We start from the raw sequence: 12916 nt of genomic DNA, 5'->3' as shown, positions 1-12916 counted from the left end.
TTGTCTTCCAGCCTTTTCAGTGACCTTATGACCATTGCTCTGAATTTTTTCCTCTCATATATTGCTTGCCTCCATTTCATTTACTTCCTTTTCCGATTATTTCTTCTTTTCTTTAATATGTGGGCTGTTTATTTGTCTCCCCATGATTGCACTTCTCTGGGTGTCTGGTTATAGCTCTCTCTCTCCTCTGTTGACTTAAAGGCACAAAATACAACACAACAGGAACACAACACACAGGGCACCAAACACAAATGGATTCATGATACTAATAACCCTAAATAAAGATGACCACTAGAGAATAGAGAATTAGGGGATAGAAAAGAGTGCAAAAATAATATTGGTACAAGGAAAAAAATGTAAGAGAGAAAACAAAGAGAATAAAAAAGGAGGAGGAAAATATATGTATATGGGGAGAAAACTCCAATCAAAAAACAACTAATCCAATATATGTAAACTACAACCATCCAAACAACAAATACCCAGATGCATCTGAGGAAGCAGAGCTTATTTCCATAAGGTAAGGTCAAGGAATTGAATGAATGGGGAAATAGCCACAATTCAGTATAGAGGAGGTAGAATGAGAATGAGTGTATAAGAAGAAAAGTAAAAAACAAAATACAAAACAGAAAAAAATATACATTAAAATACATATTTAAAAGAAAATTTATATATATATATATATATATATATATATATATATATATATATATCCTACTTAATAATAGAGTAATATGCAAATTGACCACACCTTTGCTTTGCCTAAGCCACGCCCACCAGCCAATCAGAAGCAAATATGCAAATAAACCCAACCAAGATGGCTACAGCCACTGAGAGCGGGAGGGAGGCTTGGGTTTCTGCGGTAACAAAAGAAGCCATCCGCTGAAACCGGTTTGGCTCAGTGGATAGAGCATCGGCCTGTGGACTAAAAGATCCCAGGTTCGATTCCGGTCAAGGGCATGTACCTTGGTTGCGGGCACATTCCCAGTAGGGAGTGTGCAAGAGGCAGCTGATCGATGTTTCTCTCTCATCGATGTTTCTAACTCTCTATCCCTCTCTCTTCCTCTCTGTAAAAAATCAATAAAATAAAATAATTAAAAAAAAAAGAAGCCATCCTGTTGCTGGCCTAAGCCTCCACTCAAGGCTACAAAGTTTCAACTATAGAAGGTGAATTAACTACAACAGAAATCACTGCTGGCCGCGGAGTGAGCAGCAGGCTTGGCTTTGCTCTAGGCTACAAAGTTTCAATTGTAGAAGGTAAATAAATTCCAGATACCAGGGCCTCCTCTTGGGTCGCCAGGGGGCATGGCCGGCCTGCAAACCACCACAGGCCCCTCGCTCAGGCCGCCCCACGCCCCAAGGGAACCCCCACCCTTCAGGGCAAACCAGTCAGCCCCCACCCATGCACCAGGCCTCTCTCCTATCTAATAAAAGAGTAATATGCAGATTTACCATCACTGCAACACACAATATAGCTGCCCCCATGTGGTCAAAGATCCTGCCCCCATGTGGACACAAGATGGCCACCACAAGATGGCCAGCAGGGGAGGGCAGTTGAGAGGGACCAGGTCTGCAAGGGAGGGCAGTTGGAGGTGATCAACCCTGCAGGGGAGGGCAGTTAGGGGTGACCAGGCCGGCAGAGGAGGGAAGTTGGGGGCAAACAGGCTGGCAGGGGAGCAGTTAGGCATTAATCAGGCTGGCAGCGGAGTGGTTAGGGGGTGATCAGGCTGGCAGGCAGAAGTGGTTAGGGCAATCAGGAAGGCAAGGAAGGTGATCAGTTGGGAGCCAGCAGTTCTGGATTGTGAGAGGGATGTCCGACTGCCCGTTTAGGCCCGATCCGGGATCGGGCCTAAATGGGCAGTCGGACATCCCTCGAGGGGTCCCAGATTGGAGAGGGTGCAGGATGGGCTGAGGGACACGCCCCCCTTCCATGCACTAATTTCGTGCACTGGGCCTCTAGTGTGTGTGTGTGTGTGTGTGTGTGTGTGTGTGTGTGTGTGTATATATATATATATATATATATATATATATATATATATATATAAAATTTTCCCTTCTTTAATCTATCTATCTATATATTCATTTACTATTGGAAAAGGGGAATAGATAGTAGATAGGCCTGAGTTGGTGATTGGAATTAGTTAAGCTATTAGTAGAAGAATAGAAAAAGCAAGGAGAGCAAAAACAGAAGCAAAAAAAAAACAACCCCAAAACAAACAAGAAAAAAAACACACCAAACTAATAAACAATCAAATAAACAACAACAAGACAGAATGAAAGGAAAAGGGGAAAAAAAGGAAGAAAAAGAAAATTTGGATAGTGAAGAAAGAGAAGGGAGAAGTGTGTATTTACTTGGAGCAGGGGAGTGGAAATTAGATATATGAGTAAAATCAATTTTTAATAAGGAGTGAAAAGATAGGATAGAGAAAATCTAAAGCAGGAACAGGATAAGAGAAACAGGGCCAAAAAGGGGAAAGTGAGGAAGAGAGTGTTGGCATAAAGGCAAAATTGAGATAGAGTAAAATAATGCTACAGGAAAAATAAAAATAGAATGTAGAACACTAATCTAAAATAAAATAAAATAAAATAAAGAAAAATTAAAAAAGTTTTAAAAAGTAAAATAATAGTGGTAGTAATAATAACTAAAAATAAAACATAATAAAAAATTTAAAATCAGTGCTCGCTTCGGCAGCACATATACTAAAAAAGTTAAAATCAAGTGAGAAAAAAAATGTAGTTTCTTAAGTAAAAGATAAAAAATAAAAATGTGACGTAGTGAATGTTGTTCACTTCCTTTACTGTTCTGCTTGGCAGGTCTGTTTCCTGTCACATAGTCAGCACAGTATTGAACTTTCCTGTGATCCACCGCTCCTCTGTGTCATAAGCCACAACCCTGTGTTCAAGTAGGTGGGATCTCTTTGTTTCTCAGCCTGCTTTTAGTTGTATTTACACAAGAGTCAATTTCTGATACAACCCCTGGGTGGCAGTGTTTCTGTATTAATATCTGTGGCTAAAAAGCCCCTCAACCCAGAGTTTGATTGTTTTCTCTGCAGCACTTAATACTGGGTTGGAGGGACAGACTGCTCCAGAGCTAGTTTTCTGTTCATCTCTCCTTACTCTGATCCCCAGGTTCCATAAAAACAATTTTCCCCTGCAGTCTCAGTGAGCCTTTTTAATAGGAAGATCCTATGTACTGGACTTAGCAATCAAAACAAGGATTTAAAAAGAAAAAAAAAGCCAGAGGGTGTGAGCAGACTCTCGTCTTTTTCCCCTGGCACTGCACAGCCAGTATACTGGTAGAACTTTAGGCTGCCTTTCTGGCTGTGGGTTAATTTCTAGAGTCCTTTCTGCCATCATACCTGTGGACCCCCTTCCACATTTGTGGGCTACACTGACCCCAGCAGCCACGGATTTGTGGGGCTCAGTCTTCCTCTGAGACTCAAGTTCCCGCTGCATGCATTTCACGCGAGTTTCTCCCTCCAGCCTGGATTCCAGATCTCACCTTTCTCTAGGCGATATCTGACCTTTCTGGCCACGGATTTTCTCACCATCTGTGTTTAATTCACCAATTCTGGGTGGATGTTATCTGTTCCGGCTGTTCCTTCTATCTGCTCTGTGAGAAGGCACAGGGGTCTTCCACATATTCGCACCACTTTGTCTCCCCCTGGACAGACATTTTAGGCACCCGGGGTTGGTGAGGCTGTAGTCCTGGTGTTCATGGGTTCTCAGCTGAGGCAGCTGATCGCTAGGCATTGTGGTTGTAGGGTCCTGGGAGGTATCCGAGTTCTCCCTGGTTGAAGGTAAGGCTGGGCTTTTGATCACAGCCACTCTCCCCTTTTAGATGGCATGGTCTCTGCAGTAGAGCCGGCCACTCTGGGAGAGATTTCAGTAGCAATAGAGGCTTCCCAGCCAGAAGATCCTGGTCTGCCAGTCCTCATCAGTCCCTTGGAATATAGCTGTCCCTCATTCACAAATACAGACACTCCCCCCATGTCCACACACGCGCCTTTCATTCTCTCACTCACACACTATCTTGCAGCCTGCCGTCCCATTGGCAGCCATCTTCTAGACTTTGAATAGTGTCTTTCAAAATAAAAAGTCCACCTAAGTAAAATTAAAAATCTCTCTAAAATTTGATCCACACTTCATACAAATGCCTTCCTGCTTTTCCTACTCTTTCATACAGTCAAAGCCAGACTTAACTTACAGGAAAACAAGAAGGAAAAGGCATGTGTTCCCACCCTCTAGCTACCTCCCACAGATAGTAGCTCATATTTATGATACCTACGAGAGCACCCTCTCCCAGTCCAGGACCCCTCGCTCCTCACCGCCTGCCTCCTTTATGCTCCTTACTGCTTGACTTGTTACTCTTTAGCACTGCTGTGCTCACCAGTTGTGAGCCTGGCTTCTGGCTGAGCACGCTGACCACCAGGGGCAGCTTCTGTGTTGAGCACCTGCCCCCTGGTGGTCACTACGTGTCATAGTGACCAGTCGTTTCGCCATTTGGTTGATTTGCATATTAGGCTTTTATTATATAGAATTAAATGTCCATAATGTGCAGGAAACCAAAGGATAAGGAACCCTCTTACATGATACATTAATAATATGCATTGATGCCCTCTGCTGGTGACTTAAGTAATTTTTTAAAAATGGAATGATGAATGAATTATTTGCAGATCCCCCTATGGGGGTTTCCCACCAGAAATTTCCTACTGTGGCCCACTTTGACTCCTTTCCTCTAATCTTGATTTCTAGAAATCCATTCATCCCATGCCTCTTTGTGTTGAGGTCAGTGTGTAACCCAGTGATGGGCAACCTTTTGAGCTTGGTGTGTCAAACTTCGCCAAAAAACTGAGCATAACTCGGGTAGTGTGTCACTTTGAGGAAAAAACTAACTCCAAGACTCTAGTCGCAAATGTTTCATCCTCAGGAGCAGCAAATGTTTCATCCTCGGCATGCGGCCGCGTGTCATCAGAAATAGCTACGCGTGTCAGTGCTGACACACGTGTCATAGGTTCGCCATCACTGGTGTAACCAGACAACCAAGGGGTGCAGGCTGCCTGCCACTACTTCAGCCAATTAAGCAGAGACAGGGTTGAATCATATATGAGCATTTATTTTAATAATGCTGGCATTATGGGAGAGCAGTAAGTCATCCACAGAAATCTGCTCTCTGCAGCCTACTATAAACCAATTGCTTACATAGAAGGACAAGATTACATGGGGAAATAGAAATTACAGGTATGGGAAAGTGGGCCTGGAATAATCATTACAAGTCATATGGGCTGGGGTGTAAAGTTACAGAGAGTGGGTGCCTCAAGGTGCCCTGGGCGCCCCAAGACCAGAATACAGGTAATAGGGGCAGGTGCCTCCAATAATAGATGCCATGAGGTTGTAAATCCTTGCATAATGATAGGCAGTTCTCAGAAGGACTGTATTCCCATGCTCCCATGTCCCAGGGCATACAATTCTCAGTGAGCTTAGAATGTGCTTTCTCTAATCAGAACAGAACCATCATGGATAACAGAGCATGATTAATATTTCTTACAATTGTAGCTGGTCCCCAATATATTCTATTTCTGCCCCTAACAAATGCACCTTGCCATGCAATGTCTTGGGCAGTGTTCCTTTCAAGATCACTCAAATCTAGGGGATGGGCAAAAATGTGTGAAAGTGGTCAAAAAGTACAAACTTCCAGTATCATAGAAGTAGAACTTTTATGAGCTACTTTTTAAGCACTGTATTGTATATTTGAAAGTTGCCTTAAAATTTGATAATAAAAGTTCTCATCACAAGAAAAAAATTATGTGGAACTATGTGTGAGGTAACGGATGTTTATCAAACGTATTGTGGTAATTAACAAGAGAAACATGCAAATTAACCATCATTCCACTACACCCACAAGCCACGCCCACTAGCCAATCTGGAGCAAGTATGCAAATTAACCCAACCAAGATGGCGGCCCCCCTTGGAGCAAGCAAGAGGCTTGGGTTTCTTCGGGGATGGAGGAAGCCAAGCTTTCTGCCCGCTTGGGCCGGCCCTGGCCTCCGCTCAAGGCTACAAAGTTTCAATATAGAAGATAAATAAATCCCAACAAAAATGGTTGTGGCCATGGAGCGAGCAGGAGGCTTGGGTTTCCCTGGCGATGGAGGAAGCCAAGCTTCCTGCCCTGCCCTGGCCTCCGCTCAAGGCTACAAAGTTTCAATTATAGAAGATAAATAAATCCCAGATCTCAGGGCCTCTGCTTGGGTTGCTGGGGGGTGTGTGGCCATCCTGCAAACCACCACAGGCCCCTTGCCCAGGCCACCCCATGCACCAAGGGAACCCCCACCCTGATCCGGGACACCCTTCAGGGCAAACTATCTGGCCCCCACCTGTGCACCAGGCCTCTATCCTATCTAATAAAAGAGTAATATGCAAATTGACCATCACTCCAACACACAAGATGGCTGCCCCTATGTGGTCAAAGATCCTGCCCTCATGTGGACACAAGATGGCTACCACAAGATGGCCAGCAGGGGAGAGCCGTTGGGAGGGACCAGGCCTGCAAGGGAGGGCAGTTGGGGGCGATCAAGCCTGCAGGGGAGGGCAGTTAGGGGTGACAAGGACTGCAGGGGAGGGAAGTTAGGGCCAATCAGGCTGGCAGGGGAGCAGCTAGGCATCAATCAGGCTGTCAGGGGAGTGGTTAGGGGGTGATCAGGCTGGCAGGCAGAAGTGGTTAGGGGCAATCAGGAAGGCAGGCATGTGATCAGTTGGGAGCCAGCAGTCCTGGATTGTGAGAGGGATCCCAGATTGGAGAGGGTGCAGGATGGGCTGAGGGACACAGCCCCCCTCACACGAATTTTGTGCACCAGGCCTCTAATATATATATACACACCCCCCCCCCACACACACACATACATATAATCTTTACCTTGTACATTTTAAACACATACAATGTCATATGTCAATTATATCTCAATAAAACTTAAAGAAAAGAAGAGCCAGGGATTGGAAGAAAAGAACAGGCAGGGATTTTGAAATGCTGTTATACTAGAATATGATCCTAAGTAAGTGCTTAATCAAAATTATTGCCAGTACAAGAACAATTGCACTTCAATAAAAACTAGATGCCCGATGCATGAAGATTCATGCAGAATGGGCCTTCCTTACCCTGGCTGCCAGCACAGCCTTTGATCTGCCTGGAGCTGCCTTTCTGCCTTCCTAAGCTGCCCAGAGGCCCAGAGCGACTGGGGTGTTGCATGTGTTCCGCCCAAGCCACTGGGCACCTGTGTATGCAAATTAACCCACCAACTTTGTTGGGTTAATTTGTATACTCACTCCTGATTAGCTGGTGGGCGTTGCGAAGGTACGTTCAATTTGCATCTTTCTCTTTTATTAGTGTAGACTAGAGGCCAGGTGCACGAAATTCGTGCATGGAGTGGGGGGTGTCCCTCAGCCCAGCCTGCACCCTCTCCAATCTGGGACCCCTCGAGGGATGTCTGACTGCCCGTTTAGGCCCGATCCCATCCTAAATGGGCAGTCGGACATCCCTCTCACAATCTAGGACTGCTGGCTCCCAACTGCTCGCCTGCCTGCCTTACTGATTGCCCCTAAATCACTTCTGCCTGCCAGCCTGATCACCCCCTAACCACTCCCATGTCAGCCTGATTGATGTCTAACTGCTCCCCTGCCAGCCTGTTTGCCCCCAACTTCCCTCCTCTGCCGGCCTGGTCACCCCTAACTGCCCTCCCCTGCAGGGTTGATCGCCTCCAACTGCCCTCCCTTGCAGGCCTGGTGCCTCCCAACTGCCCTTCCCTGCTTGCCATCTTGTGGTGGCCATCTTGTGTCCACATGGGGGCAGGATCTTTGACCACATGGGGGCAGCTATCTTGTGTGTTGGAGTGATGGCCAATATGCATATTACTCTTTTATTAGATAGGATAGAGGCCTGGTGCATGGGTGGGGCCAGCTGGTTTGCCCTGAAGGGTGTCCTGGATCAGGGTGGGGTTCCCTTGGGGCGTGGAGTGGCCTGGGCAAGGGGCCTGTGGTGGTTTGCAGGCCAGCCATGCCCCTGGTGACCCAAGCAGAGGCCCTGGTATCTGGAATTTATTTACCTTCTACAATTGAAACTTTGTAGCCTGGAGCGGAGCCAAGCCTCCTGCTCCATCCTGGCTGCCATTTGGATTTGTTTACCTTCTATAATTGAAACTTTGTATCCTTGAGTGGAGGCCTGGGCCCACCAGAGTGTGTGGAAAGCTTGGTTTCTTTTGTTGCCGGGGAAACCCAAGCCTCCCTTCTGGTAGCCATCTTGGCTGGGGTTAATTTGCATACTTGTCCTGATTGGCTGGTGGGCGTGGCTTGGCTAGTGGGCGTGGCTTGTGTAGTGGATTGATGGTTAGTTTGCATATTACTCTTTTATTAGAGAGGATAATATAGATGATGACTCAAGTCTAGACACTTCCCAGTGTTTGTCCAGGAGAAAGATGTATGCATACCTACCTACCTTGGAATTGCAGGCTGCTCCCAGCTCTAATCCTCTCCTTTCCCCTTTGTTGCCACAAAGTGCTTTAGCAAGCCTCTCTCTGACTTTTAGATGTTTTTAGACATGACTCAGGCACAAATCTTTTTTTTTTTTTTTTATGAACCCCTCCAGGCTGGACAGAAAGTAACTGAATCTGATGTTTAAAAAACACACACACTATTTTTAGGGCATTGGCATAAGAATACATTCATCCTGCAAGCTCAACCCAAACATCTGAGAGAAATCTTTCATAATTATGTTTTCACTCTTTCTACTTTTGTCAGAAACACCAAAAGAAGTTCTGTCTTTTCTTTTTTTAAAATTTAATAAATCTTTATTGTTCAGATTATTACAATTGTTTCTCCTTTTTCCCCCCATAGCTCCTCTCCACCCGGTTCCAACCCCACCCTCAGCCCTTACCCCCCCACCCCACTGTCCTCATCCATAGGTGTACGGTTTTTGTCCAGTCTCTTCCCACACCCGCCACACCCCTTTCCCCTGAGAATTATAAGTCCACTCCCTTTCTATGCCCCTGATTCTATTATATTCATCAGTTTATTCTGTTCATCAGATTTTTAATTCTCTTGATTTTTAGATTCACTTGTTGATAGATATGTATTTGTTGTTCATAATTTTTATCTTTACTATTTTCTTCTTCTTCCTCTTCTTAAAGAATACCTTTCAGCATTTCATATAATACTGGTTTGGTGGTGATGATCACCTTTAGCTTTTTCTTATCTGTGAAGCTCTTTATCTGACCTTTAATTCTGAATGATAGCTTTGCTGGGTAGAGTTAATCTTGGTTGTAGGTTCTTGCTATTCATCACTTTGAATATTTCTTGCCACTCCTGTCTGGCCTGCATAGTTTCTGTTGAGAAATCAGCTGACAATCGTATGAGTGCTCCCTTGTAGGTAATTAACTGTTTTCTCTTGCTGCTTTTAATATTCTCTCTTTGTCTTTTGCCCTTGGCATTTTAATTATGATGTGTCTTGGTGTGGTCCACTTTGGATTCCTTTTGTTTGGGGTTCTGTGCACTTCCTGAACTTGTAAGTCTATTTCTTTCAGCAGGTGGGGTAAGTTTTCTGTCATTATCTCTTCAAATAGGTTTTCAGTATCTTGCTCTCTCTCTTCTTCTGGCACCCCATAATTCAAATATTGGTACGCTTGAAGTTGTCCCAGAGGCTTCTTACACTATCTTCAACTTTTTGGATTCTTTTTTCTTTTTGCTTTTCTGGTTGAGTGTGTTTTGTTTCTTTGTATTTCACATCTTTGACTTGATTCTTGCGTTCCTCTAGTCTGCTGTTGGGTCTCTGCATAATATTTTTTATTTCAGTCAGTGTATGTTTAAGTTCTAGTTGGTCCTTTTTCAGATCCTCGAGGGTCTCGCTAAATTTATTGGCCTTTTCTAGGAAATTCTTGAAAAACCTTATAACCGTGGTTTTGAACTCTATATCTAGTCACTTGTTTTCCTCCATTTCTTTCATTTGTGATTGTTTCTTTGTCTCCACATTTTCTTTTTTAAAAAAAATATATTTTATTGATTTTTTACAGAGATGAAGGGAGAGAGATAGAGAGGTAGAAACATCGATGAGAGAGAAACATTGACCAGCTGCCTCCCGCACACCCCCCACTGGGGATGTGCCCGCAACCAAGGCATGTGCCCCTGACCGGAATCGAACCCGGGACCCCCCAGTCTGCAGGCCAACGCTCTATCCACTGAGCCAAACCGGTTTCGGCTGTCTCCACATTTTCGCTCCTTCCCTGAGTTGGTAGGGTAGCTTTGTGTGCTAGGTGTCCTATATGGCCCAGTGGGTCGGCCTCCCCCGTTCCCTGAGGTGGACACTCTTGGAGCACCTCTTTGTGGACTGTGTGTACAGCCTTGTTGTAGTTAAGTCTTGGATTGTTGTTGGTATCACTGGGAGGAATTGATCTCCAGGCCAGTTGGCTGTGAGGATCAGCTGTGTCTACGCCGGGAGAACTTCTATGCTGGAGACAGCCTTATGAGACAAGACTTGCAAAATTGCAAAAGCCTCTGTGCTCAGCTTGGATGGGGCGGAGTCTCAGGGCTGAGCATACAGTCTTGGCTTCCCATCAGCCCTGCCCTATGAGGCCCCTGGGTCTCAGTGTCCCTCGGTAATTGCTGCAAGCACCTCTGAGAGAAAGCTGCCCTCGAGTTTTGCCCGTTGCCAGATATTCCAGTTTCCCCCCCAATGAATCTGGATTCCCAGATTCTCGCCCGGAACTGGAGTTCCATGCAGTCGGGAGCTTCTGGTTCACTCCAGCTCAGCCCTTTGCTCCTCCTCTGATTCTCTGTGAGCTTTTCTCTTTCCTTCTAGTTGTAGAATTTCCACTCATCCAGCTTTCCTGTGATTCTGGATGATGTCTGTTCTGTGTTTTAGTTGTAGTTTTGAAATTTTTGTGCGAGGCAGCAGTTTAGGTGCTTACCTATGTCGCCATCTTGGTTTCTCCCCCAAGAGTTCTGTCTTTTGTAATGCTTGTTAAACTACTGATTTAAAGTGGGGAAGGGGAAAAAATCCAACACCATAGACACTTTTTTGTTTACTTTTATAATAAAAATTGTTTGAATAATTAAGTCTGCCTTGTTATGGGGGAGAGGGGATGAGGAGACCTCGGGTCTTGTCTTCTTGAGGGAAATATTTCAATCAAGTGACAAAGTGTAGAAAAGCAAGCAAGAATTTATTGACCATGGCAAAACTATACTTAGGAGAGTGAAACAAGGGCATAGAAGAAGCAACAGGAGAGTCTAGACTGGGCTGCTTTGGCTCATGAGGAAGTCAGAGAAAAGGGGGCCTTGGAAACAGGTTCAGGAGGTTAGTCTGGGACGAGCTGCTTCTGCCCATTGCTTCCCTGGTTGCAAGTCTCCTGGGGTGCTTTATAAGTTAGGGGATATGTGTGACGAGTAGAAGGAGGAGAGTTGGAAGGGAATGGCACAGGTGTGCTCACTGGAGGGGGAGTGTCAGGCACAAATCTTAGTGTCCTCGAATTCTAGGAAGCACATGTCAGCTTTCAAGAGCATCTTTGAAGTTCTAATTCTACTCAGGTTATGGAGGGAGAGAGCAAGCAATAGCATTCATTATGCTATGGGGGAGGTATAAGGAGAAAAGCAAAATGGAGCGGGGGTGGGGAGATAGCAACACACCAATAACTCTCTCCAGTGAAAATTTCTACTACTAATCTCGTCTGATTAGTCTCTTCATCTCCTACATACCCCAGAGTTTGATTTTGGTCTAAAGTGTACAAAAAGTTTCACACTCTCAGTAATGTAAGCATAGTAATATTGCATCTATGGTTTACACTCCTTGGAAACTCCCTTTGATAAAAACCCTAAGAAATGAAAAAAAAAGGCACTATGTAATGGATAAGGACAGCATGGGTGATTATAGGAACAGTGTAAAGAGAGCTAAACCCAACCCCCAGCAGTGACAGGATGCTTGCTTATCTATAGTCTGTCTAGCCCTGCGCAGAGCAAACCCACATCCTGGAACAAGTTTGCAGAGGTTTGAACTAAAACCAAGATACTAGTGTAGATGTTTGCAGCTGGTGGCAAGCAGGTGTCATCTAGAAGATTTTTTATGACCTACTTTTCAGCAGAATAGCTTTTAGTTAGCCCCCACTGAAACAGAATCTGGGGAATATATATATCGTGGTTCATCAGAATAGGGTTGCTCAGTTTTTGGGGAACTGACTCCCTCTGAGCCAGCAGCACTGCATTTGGAATAAAGGTGAACTTCTGCATCTCCCCAGTGCTTGTCTGGTTCTTTTGGGTACTTTGCCATAACACTTACAGTTCTATTTTATATGTTTACATGAACCCATATGTTTGCTGTTATCTTTCTCCTTTGTTACTTACTGCACCCAGGCCTTCCTTCTGGATTCAGCTATGTGATCTTGAAATTGGCTTTTTGAAAGCACCTTTCCTGAGAATTTCTTGTTTAAATAACTGCCTTCGTGTTTGTCGTCCCTCACTAACCCCCCTGCCAGCCTGGTCGCCCCATGTGGCCTGCTGTTCGGTTGTTACTGTTACTCTGTGGCGTCCTGACAATTTGCATATTCTTCTATTTTTAGTATAGATACCTATGCATTCAAGTTTTAAAAAAATAAACAGATTTTTTTGATAATTTAATGATGGATCTCCACAGGTGAGTTGTTGTTTTTTAAAATGTATTTTTTATTGGTTTCAGAGAGGAAAGCAGAGGGAGAGAGAGATAGAAACATCAGTGATGAGAGAGAATCATTGATCAGCTGCCTACTGCACACCCCCTATTAGGGATCGAGCTGGCGACCTGGACATGTGCCCTGACTTGAACTGTGACCTCCTGGTTCATAGGTTGATATTCAACCATTGGGCCACACCAGCAGGGCCACCAGTGAGTTTTGAACTGCATTAAAGGCAT

The sequence above is a fragment of the Cnephaeus nilssonii genome (assembly GCF_951640355.1).
Source record: "Cnephaeus nilssonii genome assembly, chromosome: 7".
Taxonomy (NCBI): Eukaryota; Metazoa; Chordata; class Mammalia; order Chiroptera; family Vespertilionidae; genus Cnephaeus; species Cnephaeus nilssonii.
Note: the sequence above shows the minus strand (reverse complement) of the source record.